The sequence below is a fragment of the Hypomesus nipponensis genome, chromosome 23, assembly GCF_054491055.1.
Source record: "Hypomesus nipponensis isolate SF chromosome 23, ASM5449105v1, whole genome shotgun sequence".
Taxonomy (NCBI): Eukaryota; Metazoa; Chordata; class Actinopteri; order Osmeriformes; family Osmeridae; genus Hypomesus; species Hypomesus nipponensis.
This window is the reverse complement of record NC_140383.1, coordinates 10,721,631-10,737,218: the sequence shown is the minus strand read 5'-3', so window position 1 is coordinate 10,737,218 and position 15,588 is coordinate 10,721,631. Positions and strand designations below refer to the sequence as shown.

The 15,588-nt window shown below is 43.7% G+C and overlaps 1 long non-coding RNA gene across 6 annotated transcripts; it reads left to right on the top strand.

The window, feature by feature from the left end:
- The first annotated feature begins 10,724 nt into the window (after positions 1-10,724).
- Positions 10,725-14,668, top strand: LOC146234185 (uncharacterized). 6 transcript variants are annotated; one of them, XR_014741679.1, is made up of 3 exons: positions 10,725-10,875; positions 11,048-11,303; positions 13,595-14,668. It is a non-coding gene; the product is annotated as an uncharacterized LOC146234185 (long non-coding RNA). The 6 variants fall into 6 exon arrangements; XR_014741678.1 differs by having other exon boundaries at positions 11,041-11,303; XR_014741677.1 differs by having other exon boundaries at positions 11,038-11,303.
- The last annotated feature ends 920 nt before the right edge of the window (positions 14,669-15,588 follow it).

Sequence of the window (15,588 nt, the reverse complement as noted above, 5' to 3'; positions counted from 1 at the left end):
TGAACACCAATGAATAAATATGAAGTTAACCTGCACCTTTACTGCACTCAACGTTCCCATATGTTGCTCGAAGAGAGAAGAAATCTTTGCTATTCACGTCACCTCTGGGGTATTGTGTTTCTGTGTGTGTGTCTTTCTGTCTTTGTTTCTGTGTGTGTGCAAGCCTGTAGCATGCTGTGTGGGCGGTATTGTGTAGGAGTGTGCAGTGGCTTTTTGACAGTGCCTCCAGTACTGTGTTTTTGTGAATGTTTTGTTTTGTTTTTTCTTCTACCATTGAGTGCAGTGTTAATTACTCTGTGGTCCAACAGCAGCAAGCACTCGTGACCTTGACAGAAGCAAACATCACTTAAAAGAAGTTGTGTTGCCAGGTCATTCAGTCTGAATGGCTGCCTGGTTGACTGTTAACATTACTGGAATTGACAAATGGATCTTCCCGATCATAAATAGAACAGATTCAATTATGTAATGGCTGTTGAAATAACTGTTTTGTTATACTGGGACATGCCCTACCCCCACCTCCTTTTCTAAAGATCCTAGTTGCTTGAGGCAACTTATTGCTAATTCATCTCACTCGCTCCTCTGGGTGAGGTGGTGTTTTGTGAGTATTGTTCTCAATTCTAACAAAATCTAACATTACAATAGTAAAGTAATGTGTTCTCAGTTTCAGAGACTGACTCTCAAAAAACAAGGTGAAAGTTGAGTTGATCAATTCTGTATCTTTCTATGGATATTTGGCTTTACCCTTTCCACAAAGGTTTCATAATTATTTTCACACAGGAGATGCGGTCTGATTGGTTCTTCTCACAAATTTGTCGATGGTTGGACTGAAAAGGAATGTGAAGCCTACGCTGTCCGTCTTCGTGGCACTGCAGAAGAATTCCCTCTCTTTCAACTGCAAATATTCATTTTTAACATTATATTGATGTAATGAAAACGGTTACTTTCTTTTGCAAAAACTCACTTTTTAAAAATACAGATAATTTATATTTACTCATTTTTAAATTTAATTTAGAGCACAGTCTATTCCTCCTCCTTCAATCTGATGGGCCTGTTTTAGGTCATACAACAAAATACGATACCAATATAAACTCAACACTTTCACAGAACTGCAATATTGTCAAAACAAAAACCTACATAGATAGTATCCATGAATGTCAGTCTGGGTCTTACTAATTCAAAAAGCTTGTGGGCGTTTACAGAAAAGTGAAACAACAAAATCATAACAACCACAATCATCATAGTAATAGCTCTAATTACTGGTAAAAGAACACCTGGGACCAGTTTAGAGTGAATTGTGAATATGTAAATTGAGTTCGATGTAACTGTTGGTTGGTGTACTTTCTCGGGTTGGATACTTTGATGGTTTGGTAGGAAATATATGTGGGTGGGGAAACTGGCATTTCCTATCAGCTTGACATGATAACTGTGTTAATCTATTGGCTCTGTCTGACTGGCTCAGTGGTCTGTTTTCTTTTATTTCTTTAGTTGTGTGTACGTGTGTATGTGTGTACGTGTGGGTGTGTGTGTGTGTGTGTGTATGTGTATGTGTGTGATTTTAAATCTTTTTTTCATGGTGTATTTTTCTGTTCTACATTAATACAAGGGATAAACCCCTGGTGTTTCATTCTTATATAAACACACACAAAAATCAATTTGAACTTGTTAGTAGGGTTGGAAGTACATTCAGAGTAGGGCTTATGAGTCCGAAATAGTTTTAGGGTTAGGAGCTAGGATTATATTTTGATTTAGGGTTCAGGTCAGGTTTTTGGTTGAATGGGACAATTGTGAGACGCCACAAGAATAGCTATCCCAACTTGTGTGTGCGTGTGTGAGAGAGGCTGTGTGTCTATGAGGTTGTTCATTAACACTACATTTAGCCACAGAAGTAGACATACTAGCCTAATAAAGCAACATTTGTATGGATTCTTTGAAACTTATTTGGTGGTTAACCATAATGCATGTGTGTGTGTGTGTGTGTGTGCACCATGCAGAATGTGGAGAGCCACACAGCCCCATGCAGACAGCTGTTGATTCCAATGGCGCATGCTTAGCTATGGGAAGGACTATCAATGCCCTATGTGTGATGGCTAAACAGCTTCCACTGTAAATACATTCAATCTTCCCATCATCAATCCCCAGCACTGCTGCACCATACGCTAACCAAGCCTCCTCCCTTCATTTAATCCTAATTTTCTGTTCATTTCGAGCAGATCTGTGCATAAAGACGGGCCCTGTGGCTCCAGGGCTCCATCTCTCTCTCTCTCTCTCTCTCTCTCTCTCTCTCTCTCTCTCTCTCTCTCTCTCTCTCTCTCTCTCTCTCTCTCTCTCTCTCTCTCTCTCTCTCTCTCTCTCTCTCTCTCTCTCTCTCTCTCTCTCTCTCTCTCTCTCTCTCTCTCTCTCTCTCTCTCTCTCTCTCTCTCTCTTTCTCTGCCAGGGATCTCTGTGAACACCCGGCGCGGCGTTGGAGAGGTCAAACGATGAGGAAGAGATATACGACGAGAGGGAGCCAGGGACTGAAGGAGAGGATGAGAAAGAGGGAACTGGATATGGGGGGAGCGCTGTCTTTGTGTAAATAGGTGGTAAGTTATTCAGGCCTACCTGAAGGGGGGGAAAGATATATTGGAGGGAGACATGCAATGGTTTCCCCCTCCGGGGTCTGCCTCCGTGCCAGGGGGAAGTCATTTAGTGACGGACATTATCCTGTCAGCTGCTGATGTCAGTGAGCTGTCCACCGTCAGTTGTGACACACTGAAGATCTGTTGTGGTGTTAGTTTATTCACGAGAGAGAGAGAGAGAGAGAGAGAGAGAGAGAGAGAGAGAGAGAGAGAGAGAGAGAGAGAGAGAGAGAGAGAGAGGGAGGGAGGGAGGGAGGGAGGGAGGGAGGGAGGAGGGTTGGTGGGTGGGTGGGTGGAAAAGAAAGAGAGATGAAGAGCGGTACAAAGAAGAGAAATAAATAGTAAGAGCTGTATGTATTTAGGATACAGTAGGTTACTGCATTCCTCTAACAACTGGAACTCATCTCTCCAAAATACAATGCTGTTGTGTGTACGCGTGCGAGTGTCAGCATTTGTGTGTGTGTGTGTGTGTGTGTGTGTGCATGCTTCATATCGTGGCTATCCAGGAGGCGATCTAGCCCTGGGTGGGTGACTGTATGTTTTTACTGGTGGATGTTCATCCCATTTCCTTCCTGGTATGCCAGGTATATGAGTGGGCGAGAGTTGGACACAGGGTCATCAGACCCAATTCTTTGGGTGTTTGTGTATGTGTGTGGTGTGGTGAACATACTGTGAATTCCAAGGGTTGCAAGCCTGCATGTGGGAGCACGGAGCACCTGGTCGAGAGGTGAGTCACAGCAGACAGGTAATCACTTTGACATTTAGCGAGACTGAAACACGACTAGGATAACGGCACTTACACACATTAGCGCAGCCAGCCACATGTAGGGCGGCTTTGCACACACGCACGGGCACATCCTTGCTCACACACACACACACACACACAAATCCACACACTTCTGGGCTCTCCAGACCCTGAGTCACCCACGAAGGGGCAGAAAAGAGGCGGTGAGGCCGCTCTAAGTTAGCAGTCAAAGAGCTTTCCACGCAATCCTGCTGGTAAAATCACCTGGATGGGTACGCCTGGGGACCTGAAAGGGCACATGACACACATTGCCCACCTTTATAGAAAATATGTGACTTTGAAAATATATCTACATTTTCTCTGAACGTGTCTGTGTTGATATTGCATCGTCTAATGGGGTAAATGTCCTGCGTCTTTGCAACCGACTGAATATCAGAGCGTGGTTTGCTGAACAGCATCCTCTTAGCTAACTGTTAAACATTTGAGCAAAGCCTTTAAAAATGAAGGCGTTTCTTCCCAGATGACAATGGATTGACTTGCAGTGTGTATGTGTGCGTGACTAAAGATTGAAACCCTAGCTCATCAGCACATCCTATGGTCAGGCCTGACGTTTGTGACTCATTCTTTGCTTCAGTGAAAGGTCAAGGGTTTGTGACTGGCAGGTTGTGGTTTCCCTGCATGTAAAGCATACACTCTTGCTTGTATTTGTGTGTGCATTCACCCCCCCCCCCCTTTTTTTTTTGTATATGAGACGTTTTGGACATCCCAACTGTGTCCCAAACCAGGCAATAGGGTTTGTTTGGGGTGAGAGACAGTGGCTTAAAGTCTCTAACACACAGTAACCCTAACCATCTACAACTCCTCTCTGTATGTGAAATATCTCTGATGTTTGTCTGAATATGTCACTGCAGAGCAGAGCCAAAGGCAGGACAGCAAGCGGACGGGACTAAAACAACTAAGATTTAATGAAATGTAATACAAAAACACAAGTACTGGGATAACGCTGGATAAACAACAAGCAAAACAAACAGAGAACGCAGAGAGCGGGATTCCAAAAGACATAACTCCTCATACATGGGGGAAAAAACCCACCTAAACAGATACAAATGTAGACGGGAGCGAACTGAAACACACAGGGGAGGGTGAACACAGTGGACCACAGCTTGGTGAACACGGACGAGACATAGGTGTGTCGGAAGCTAGGGACCAAGGGAGAGGAAGAGAGACAATACACCTGCCCACCACACAGACACACAGAGAAAGACAAGGAGACACCAGAGAGGCAGGAACACACGAGGGAAACGTTAGGAAAACGCAAGGGAAGATATCAGGGACACAGCAGCACGGCCATGTCAAAGCCTGCCATGTGGGATTGAGAAATTCTGCGTCAGACTCTCTCTTTCGATTGTTTTGAATTGTTTCCTTACACTGATAACCATGTCGGTTTGTGTATAGGCACAATGCAGTAAATGTGCGTGTGTCTGTGTGCAGGGGTGACGAAGGGCATACAAATGCAGCTAACTTTAGAATTGAAGACATTGATGTGTGTTTTTCCATTGATTTGTATTTCAGTATTATTACATATTGATTATTTAACTTTTTATATGATGAATCTCTACTCTCAAAATCTCTTGCATATGTCTTTATTCAATCAGGGATATAGATTATGGCATTATTAAATGTACAATAAGTCTTCTAAAAGTTGTTTAACAACACAGCCAGCTCGGTGCCAGTGGATGTAAATTACAACTTTTTTGAGCATGTTGCTATTTTCCAGCCAATTGTGTTCCAGCAATCCTGTTACAGCCAATCGCCTTCAGCAAGGCATGACTTCCTCCTTCGTGTATTCAGTGAATCCACTGTCAAGTAAACCCAAACTCAAGGAAAGCGGATGAGTTCATACAAGAAATGGGGGTGCAGTTTCTCATTTTCAAATTAATTTCATTATGTAACCAACTGTAGCTTAAACTACTTTAATATCTGCCGTCATATCATGACAGTGTGTGACACTACCAATACAAATAGTCTCTGGCCATACGTGTATTGAGTGCATGATGTGTGTGTGTGTGTGGCTCTGTGTGTGCTTGTGTGCTTGGGTAAATGTGCTTGTGTGTCAAAGAAGGCGCAATGGCCAATCAATAAACTGGAGAAGTACTCTTGAAATCATGGTTGTTGCTAAGGCAACAGCGACAAGTGCACAGGGGGTAGTGAGGAGGTGGGTGTCGTAATCACAGATCTAGCGCTAGGGGAGGCAGACTAGCATGGTCTCACTGAGCCCACAGACAGAGCCCTTTCTCTGGGTAAACTCTCCTCAATGTCCCCCTCCCAAATGGAATGGAATGTGATCAAAAACAAGTCTGGTTAGTTACTGCCACTGTGTGATGTGAATAATAACAGGCTCAAGTCACTATGAACTGGTCCTAATTGCTCATGCTCCTGGAACATGATTATCCTCATAATGGTGAATATCTGCTCTGTACAGCTCTTTCCACTCATGTACATGGGGATGATGCTATAGGATTGGTCCTGCAGCTGCATCATATAAATCTAAAAAAGTTCTTAATTGCATGCAGGCTAACACTGGAACTTGAGACACAATGACCAAAACTTGCAGTCATATAGTCATATGGACAAACACCTGTTGCTCCTCAAATAGAACTCACTTTAGCAATAAAAGGTGAGCTTTTCGGATTGATCTCTTTTGCACAAGCTTGTTAGAGTTTGGGGTTGTGTACATGTTTTTGTATTTTTAAGAAAATACTACTTCCAGAAAACGTGTGCGAGCAGTTGAGAAAAAAAAAACAACTGAAAGGCACTTCACCAACATTACTCTCATAGTCATAAGCATTATCTTTATTTATTGGGCTTGCAAATGAATCTATGCCATGTGTTTTCACAAATATGTGTCTAAGAGAGCCACAGAGGTGAGACCCGTTATGTGGTGTTGGCGTGGATGACTATATATGTCTGTGTGTTTCTGTGGGTGTGTCTGAAGAACGTGTGTGTGTCACACTATGGTACCGAGTGGGCTGCCACACATTCTTTAAACCTTATTCATGGAGCGAGCGTGGGCGGCTAATTCTTGTTTGCTTTCAGCAGGTTTACCTAAGGGGGAAATGTTTTATTATGCGCTGTCTTTGAAATCGATGACTAATTGTTTTCCCATTTTCTCTCTCCTTCTCTCTCTCTCTCTCTCACTCTCACTCACTCTCCCTTTTTTTCTCCAGTGTCCACCTTTTTCTGTGTCTGTCATGTGCAGGTCACATCATGTGACACATGATTGTGTTACGGTGAGAGATGCCGCAAGTTTGCTGTGAGAGAAACATGCTGGAGCAGAGAACAAGCTGAAGTGGTGGCCTTGAGGAGGGATACAACGAAAGATCCACTGAAAGGAGGAGAAAGAGGAACTGAGAGAAAGAGAGAGGGGGGGGGTGTGGAGGGAGAGAAAAGAGAGTTGGAGTGAGAGAAAGAGTGGAACATAGAGAAGAGAGGAAAAGGAGAAGGGAGAGAGTGAGTGAGTGAGTGGCCATCCAAGTGAAAACTCTGATGAGAGAAGGAGAGGTTCTACATTCTCTAAATGTGAGTCACTTCTGAGTGAAAGCTTTGTAATTTAAGCCACACACAGAGTGACTGTGGCTTAAAGAGAGAGAGGGAGGAATAAAGAGAGAGAGAGAAAGAAAAAAAACAAGAGAGAGAGAGAGAGAGTAAGAGACAAACTAAAATAACACTCAGTGTCCTTCATGAACTGGACCTGCGGTAAGTATTAGTGTGCTGACATTTTCATTTACCTTTCTTTGAATTTCTATTTAGACCATTTCATCTTTTACCGACATAGTGTTTCTCAGTAGCCAGCAACTAGAGAGCCATAGAGAGTGAAGCTACAGATAAAGCTGCACATAGACCCCGGTGTCTCACCACCTTTTCAGATGGTTCTCATTCAAACGTTCATCATGGAAATAAAATGCCCTTTTCTATACTGAGACGATAAATAGCTGATGGTGCGTGCAAAGCCATTAATGTAAACAGGAGCCACACCGTGAACAAATACTGTAATCAAATCATGCTCGAGAAAAAACACCAGTTTGGATCACTAGGGAGCTGGTGCGTTTCTGTGAATGAGTTTGACGACGGTGACAAAGGAATAGGGGTACTATGTGAGTGAGTGTATATGTGGGCTTGCAAAGCATGCATGGATGTGTTTGTGTGTGTATGTGTGCATGTCTGTGTGTGTGTGTCTGTAAATGTGTGTGTGTGTTTGTGCACGTGTGAGCATGTGTGAATCTATGACCAGACCTTAAGCTGTGCTTAATGTGCCATAGCCATCTCTCAGTCGTATTTCTAAAATACTGTAGAGACATGTCCACAATAATGCCTTCACTCTACATTAACTCCCCCCCTCTCTCTCTCTCCCTCCCTCCCTCCTCTCTCTCTCTCTCTCTCTCTCTCTCTCTCTCTCTCTCTCTCTCTCTCTCTCTCTCTCTCTCTCTCTCTCTCTCTCTCTACCTCCCCCTCTCTCTCTCTCTCTCTCTCTCTCTCTCTCTCTAACTCTCTCTCTCTCACACACACACACACAGAAAACCCATTCTACACATACCGATGAGACGTACATCGCCGAGCGATGCAGTCAGCATGCAGATACACGTCTAACTCTGGAGCAGAAATACGTGACTGTCAGATCCGAAATCATGCTGCAGTAAGGTCTCTCTCTGTTCTCACCATGCATTATCCTAACAGTAGCATGTGCTGACATTGTTTACCTTCGCTGGTACCGAGCAGCACACTGTGCCGCTGTGCCGTAGGTGGTCTTCAGGTGATTGTCTTGGACTCCTCCATTTGCTGTCTCTGGGAGCAACACTGTAGAACCTCCGCTGAACTTCTGTTGGCGGATAACCCTTTAAAACAGAACTATTTGGGGGATGCTGTAGCGACGTAGCCCAGATGGTACGTGCCAAATGTTTGTTTCATCTCTCCTTTTACAACTCTCACCATACACATATCGGACTGGGCTTTTGTTATCCAGGAGGGGTCATCATGCTGCCTCATGTTTCAACAAAGTAATTAGTTCCAATCAAATCGATTTTTTCATGACTGACATGTGGTCATCCCATTAGTACATAACATACAACATTAAAAACACTCTCCGAGGCATTTCAAGACACTCAAAAAGAAAATCATGACAGAGGATTTCCCCACATTTCAGCAATAGTAGTAGGTTCCTACTCACTGTGGAACCCTTCTGAACTACTGGGTGTCCAGCCTGACCTGTTGAAGGAGATGCAGTGGTCATGCTGCAGGCGGGCATGATCGGGCATGCAGGAAGTGAATATTCAACTCGATTACAGACATCAGTGTACATGAAATCTAAATATGAAGCCAAGTCACCTCCATGCTTTTGGAAATGAACCTGCTTTGAAACTTAAAATACTTTGGAAAAAGTAAAAGATACGAGAATGGAATAATGTATTAATGAGTCGTCCGTCACAGTGTGACATCAGGCCAAATCTCAACTAAATAAATTACCTAACTTCGGCAGGGAATTGTGGTTTTGGGATGTTTGGATGACAATAACATTCTAAGACTAAGACTAAAAATGTATTTATTGGAAAGTACCTGGTCTAACTATCTATCCATCTAGCTAGTGCAATCAAGTATTTAACTGTAAATGATAAAGAAGGGTAATCTTTTATATAGAAACTGTATATAGAAACTGTATATAGATATAGCTTTATTGACTGATTGGAGGAAATACCTCAAAGCTTTTTTGTTTTTTTAACAATCCACTGAATAGATAACCTTTTACTTACTTATCGCTTTTGTGATTCCATACGAATGATTGACGGCTAATGGAAATTGACATGGAGGATGCAAATCAATTGAAACAATGTTACCCAAGTGTATGACAAGACCTCTTGAACACAACCAAATGTCACCAAAAATCCAAAACATTGGATTGAAGATAATGTTACTGCCTAGGTGTGAAGATGTGTGAATAATGCCCGAAAAAAAGGAACACAAGCAGTTTCAACGGGGAAATCCATCTGGTAGAACAATACGGGATTAAAGTAACCCAAAGTCAAAACTTACATTAAATCAAACCGATTAAGAAGGGGTGGGAAACAAGCAGACAGTCAAGAAAACAAAGCTCAAAGTTTATTTCTGGACAAACACAAAATATTGCAAATAGGACGCAGGCTCCCAATTACTTTCTGAAATGTTTCCTTGCTAATTCCAAACTTGGACCCGTGATATTAGTGAATAAAGATAAACCTCCCAAGTATGTGTGGAAACTGGTCAGAATACAAAAAGGCACCTGAGTCGAGATAGGAAGGTCCTATCCTTAATATTATATCTTCAAAAATCACAATGAGATGACCTGTTGCATTGGAAAGAGACCCAGTAGAACTGCTGTCTCTGGTGATAACCCAGAAAAAATGCTGTCACTGACGACAGCCCTGTAGAAAAGCTGTCACTGACGACAGCCCTGTAGAAAAGCTGTCACTGACGACAGCCCTGTAGAAAAGCTGTCACTGACGACAGCCCTGTAGAAATGCTGTCTCTGACGACAGCCCTGTAGAAAAGCTGTCTCTGACGACAGCCCTGTAGAAATGCTGTCTCTGACGACAGCCCTGTAGAAATGCTGTATTTGACAACAGCCCTGCTGAAGTTCTGTCTCTGTGGATACCCCTGTAGAACGGCTGACTTTGTGGACGACTCTCTAGAACTGCTCTCTCCTAGGGCAAGTCTCAGGACCCGGTGGAGCAGCTGTCTCTGAGGCCAAGTCTTGGTGAATGACAGCTTGTGTTATGTATGGTCAGCAGGTCCTGTTGTTCAGGAAAGAAAACACAAACACATGCCATTAGTCATGGCTTTTCTGTGTGTGTGTGTGTGTGTGTGTGTGTATCAGTGTGTGTCTACGCACCACAGTGGTTTCTTTCACTTTGACGATAAATGCCATGTTGACCACCATGCTCTCTGAGCAGAGCAATGTTTGGGTAACATAATCAAGGTTCTTCATGTCAGTGACGCTCTGCATGCTCCACATGACAGAGAGCATTCAGCCCGACTCGGAAGGAAAGGAACACATGGAGATTTCACCTCTCCAATGACTAAATGATGGTGCAAATCGTGTGCATGTTTGTGTTTCTTGCGAGGTTTAAACAGCAGATGCCCAATTCCGTGTTCTGACTCATAGAAACAACATATTGGTCATCATCTGGTCAACCATGAGGTCAACATCAAGCAAAAGATCACATATACTAGCCCCCCCCCCCCCCCACACACACACACTCCCACCCCCACAAACGCAAACAGACACACACAATATTCCCCTCCATGCAACCCTTACAGAATGATGGAGCAATCAGACAAGTGAAAGTCAGAACAACAGAAAGAGAAGCTTCATCACCGGATATCACCAGTCTCCTTTTCAGCTCCACAGTGATACCTCGTCACAGCAGAAGACACCTCTAGCAAAGGGAGACTGCTCTCCACACATTCGGTTGCTGTTCTGCACAGGTGATAATGACTTCCTGAGTCAGGTATACGGTTGCACGCCAGGGGGTTCCCCATGACTCAAACGAGTTTCCTATCCTAGATATTGAATGTTTCTATGATAGATATCTGATTGGTGCTCAGAATGGAGACCAGATTATGTTTCTAATTCGGATCTGCCGGTAGCAGTTCTCAGGGCAGAAGGTGTTTGTCGAAGAGCATAGTAGGGAGGAGGGAATCCCCTAATCTGGAACCAGACACCAGGAACCCAAGCAGGACAGCAAGGATGGTGTAGTACACTGCAGAAACCAGTCAGAGGCCCCCCCAGAAGTTAGCTTCAGTCCATATTGTGGTATGTAAACTGTGCATTTCCAGTTTTTATTTAATGTATTTTTCATTCTTTTTAGGAAACACCTGTGCTACTAAAGTACGTAAAAAGAGGCATTAATACTGTGAGATTACAACTTTTTTTTTACATTCTGTAATGCCTTAGGCTGTGATTTTTAAACCGTCTGCAACACAATTGTGTTTTCTATGACTTTGCTATACTGTTTAATGTTTCCTGGGTACTGCCTAATTCTCTGTCAAAATTATAGTAAAATTATTCGATATCTTGCCAACTCAATTTGTCCAGAGGTCGACGAGACCTTCAGGGGTTGTGTGAATAGAACTATGTGAATAGAACTGGCAAACAATTGTGTGTGCAAGGTCTTCAATTTATTACATTTTTGTAAATGATCTGCCTGAACAATTAATAGATGGATACGTAATTTGCCATGGTATCAAGGAGCTCTTTTTCAAGCTTCACCTCAGCAGCCTTCTCTGTTTGCCCTGGGGGCACCAAAAGCAGCACATCAGTTTCTTGCTTCTTGTGATACCTGAGAACATATCCCTTCTCTACACATTGTATTTGAGATCCTGTTTTCGATTGTCTGGCAAGAGACTGCACCCACAAAAGTGTTTGATGTGGCACTTAAGATTTGTTTTTGTTTTTTGCTGCACTGTATTCTGCACTACTGTAATTGAGATGCATGACTGCATTGTAGTAAACAGTTGTGTTCATTGTGCCGGGTACCTGAGATGGTATGTCAACTCGTTTAGCCATTTAAACCAGCCCTTTAAACTTGTAATGATTCCGTTTTCACTTGTGGAAAATATATTTTGACATATATCTGATAGATACATTTTTTTACATTTTACAAATATAATATCACGTGGGAAAATTGTATTTACACTGGTCCAAACAGAATTTGCAGATACCTAATAATCAGAGATACAGTTTCATTAATAGATTTTTTACTATTGAGAAAAAAGATTACAGATATCTACAATTTAATTTCCACATGTTGAAAATTGTGACGTGTGGAAATGTAATCATCAATTTCAGATATCTATAAATCAATTTCCGATATGTCCCAGATTACTTTAATAGATGAAATAGCAGCTATTGGAACCTGATATAATGGTCCTCCAATTATCGAGGTGCGCTAAACCTTCCGGAAGGTGAATGCTCACAAGGCTCCTGGTCCAGATAACTTAAGTCATCAAAAGATGCTGTCCAGCTGGCTTCTGTCTTCACAGACACCTTCAACACCTCACTGACACAACAGATTGCCAGGGGCTTCAACATGACTTCAAAAGTGCCAGTACCCAAGACAACCCTAGTGAACAGTCTAATGACTACTGCCCTAGGGATCCACCCCAGTTGTCATAAAGTGTCTTGAGAAGCTAGAAATGAACATACCAAACTCACTGGATCCACACCAGTATGCCAAAGTTGAGTGGAACCCTTGGTTCGCTGTACATCTTCTGTACGATTGCACAGCTAAACAGCAGGAAACGCATCATCAAGGTGATTGGTCTGATTGCCTCCAGGGATTCCATGGAATTGGCCAAGAGGTAAGAGGTGTCAGGGGAACTACCTGGACCCAGAATATCAACAAGACAAAAGAGATTGTTGCTTATTTCAGTACAGGCAAGAACACACACTCCCCCTTCTCCATCCAAGGAAAGGAGGTGGAGAGAGTAACTTGTTTCAGATTCCTGGAGATGCAAATCTCTGATGACCTCACCTCAACCCACAACATGGAAGCCATTCTGAAGAAGGCTCGACAAAGCCTCCATTTGCATTTAGTCATTTAGCAGATGCTCTTATCCAGAGTGACTTTCAGTAAGTACAGGGACATTTACCCCGAGGCAAGTAGGGCGAAGTGCCTTGCCCAAGGACACAACGTCATTTTGCACGGCTGGGAATCGATCCGGCAACCTTCTGATTAAAAGCCTGATTCCCTAACCACTCAGCCATCTGACCCCCTTTTACTGAGTGTCATTATAATGACCTGCCTACGGAAATGGGGCATGAACGACTGCAGCATCATTAAAAGTGTCCTATGTACGGGTGTCCAAGATGAGAAGGGTTTACAGAGGGTAGCTCTACTCAGCGGAGTAGAGCTACTGGACATCATTACCCCCTGCCACCTCTCACCCCGGTCACCCCCCCCCCCCCCCAAACTGTCTGCCTCAGTTGGACTGAGGCACTTATGCTTAGTTTAATTTACTATTATTTGTTGACATACAGTATCAAATATCAAATGCCCAGAGTGTTAGAGTGGTAGCATGGTCGCACCCTTAGTGTCACAACGCAGGGACAGAAGATTCTAAGCTATAGAGAGAGAGAGCTCTCTGAACTTTGTGATTCTCTAAGAAGTGTCTCTCTCTCTCTCTCTCTCTCTCGGTTCCAAAGGCTGTGGTCCAGGTCCAGTATGCTGTATGACGTTGTCCAGGGTTACCCAACCGAGAGTGTTCCAGGGAGTCAGTGACTCAGCAGTTTGCAAAGTCCATCCAACTCAGCCCTGTTTCAGCCTGCCAGTCAGCGCACCTGCATGCTAACCCACAGACTAGACACCCCTCTCTCTCTCTCCCTCCCTCTCTCTCTCTCTCTCTCTCTCTCTCTCCCTCTCTCTCTCTGTTCTCTCTCTCAGGTCGGCACAGTGCCTTGTTCTAGCACCAATAACACGCTATCACAATATCAAAGGACAAACAGGTGATAAAGTGAGTGCTGCTCTAAAATGACCCTTCCTTCCCACCCATCCCCCACATGGCCCCCTTATCAGTGCGGCCAACATCACACAAGACCAGCCCACGCATGCCAATACACTATATGTGAATGAACTGTGTGTGTGTTTGTGTGTTTGTGTGTGCACGTTATTATTTCTGCTGACCAGTACTTGATGTTATCTCCAATTCACTGTAGTGAATCTTCTCATAGACCCACTGGATATTCTCACATACTCCCTCAATGTAAAAGACAAATGTCATGCAAGCACAATCCTGTCTAGTTTACGATACACCTCTATCTCTGATTACAATCTACACAGCACATGTTTTGTGCGACTGGGCCCAGGTAACCTAGCAACCTCATGACAGTCGAGCAGTGGGCTGCGGTCTCAGCAGAGCCCAAAGGTTCCAAATTCTATCTGCTGACATCAGAGCTCCTCCACAAGTCACGTAAACATGACAGAGAAATGTCACTGGCTCCTCTAGTCACACGACACCCTAGCAGTGACACGCGCTCAGATGATGCCACGGAAAGACAGAAGGACATAAGGACAGACCTCGGCCAGACCACACCAGACCATGACACATTCTGGACAAAGCGCCGTGGCCTCTGTGCTGGGGATGAATCACTACACAAACTGGACAGATGACGTCATACTGTGTTGCAGACTGACAGTGTCTTACCCTGCTCCAGTAACCACTACTGTCGTACACTCCACCAAGGACAATTGAAATTAAAGCTCGATAGAAAAGTGTCAAATATTTCTTCGTTTTTCACCCTCCTAAAAAAAAAATCAATTTTAATGTCTGAAAGCTTAGTGTTCTAACTATAATAAACCCATAGTAGAGTCTCCAATTGTGAGCACCGTAGGGCTGCATTGAAAGGCCTTTTCAGAGGCCCAAGGTCTCCTCGCCTGGGTCTTTGTGTCTGGGAAAATAGGAGAGAGGCAAGACCAAAAGATCCATCTTTCTTCTTTAACGACAAGATTGAAGAAGTGGATATTTCGAAATGAAATGCCTTCTGTAGCAAGGCTGCAATCATGTTGTCTGACAAGCCGGCGAGTCCTGTGACCCCCAGCAAAGCCCTGTGCTGGCCGTGAAAGGCAGTAGCGTGGCGTGTGGCAGAGTGGGAGACGGAGAAAGGAGGGATGAAGTACTGCTAATTGACCAGTCTTTAGTCACTCCCTTCAAATCTATATATTTTTTCTGGCCTCTACAGTAATATCCGTCTGTCAAAACTCTCGCTCTCGCCCTCGCTCCCCCTCCTCATCGTTGTATTTTTAATCATTCTTTCTCTCACTTTCTTTATATTTTCTCAGACTCGTTTCTTGCCCACGTCCCATCAAGGTCGCTCTTTCATCCAGCCCCCCTTCATCCAGACATACTACATACATGTATCCTTTCATCCAGCTATCCATTCGTATGTCTGTCCATCCTTTTGTTGTGTTTGAGAAGGATCTAGATCTTGGAGTCAGTTTTGTTTCCCACGCCGGGCGTCGAGGGGTTAACAGAGCGTAGGTGTAGTTTCGATCCGTCAGGTAGGTCAGGTTTCTTTTAACGTGACTGCATGCCTTTGTGTGTTTGTCTGAGTACGTGTGTGCGTGTGCATGTGTGTGTGTGTACCTTTGAGCGCTATGGAAACACATAAAAAGAGGTAAGGAATCCAGGGCATTTCTGACA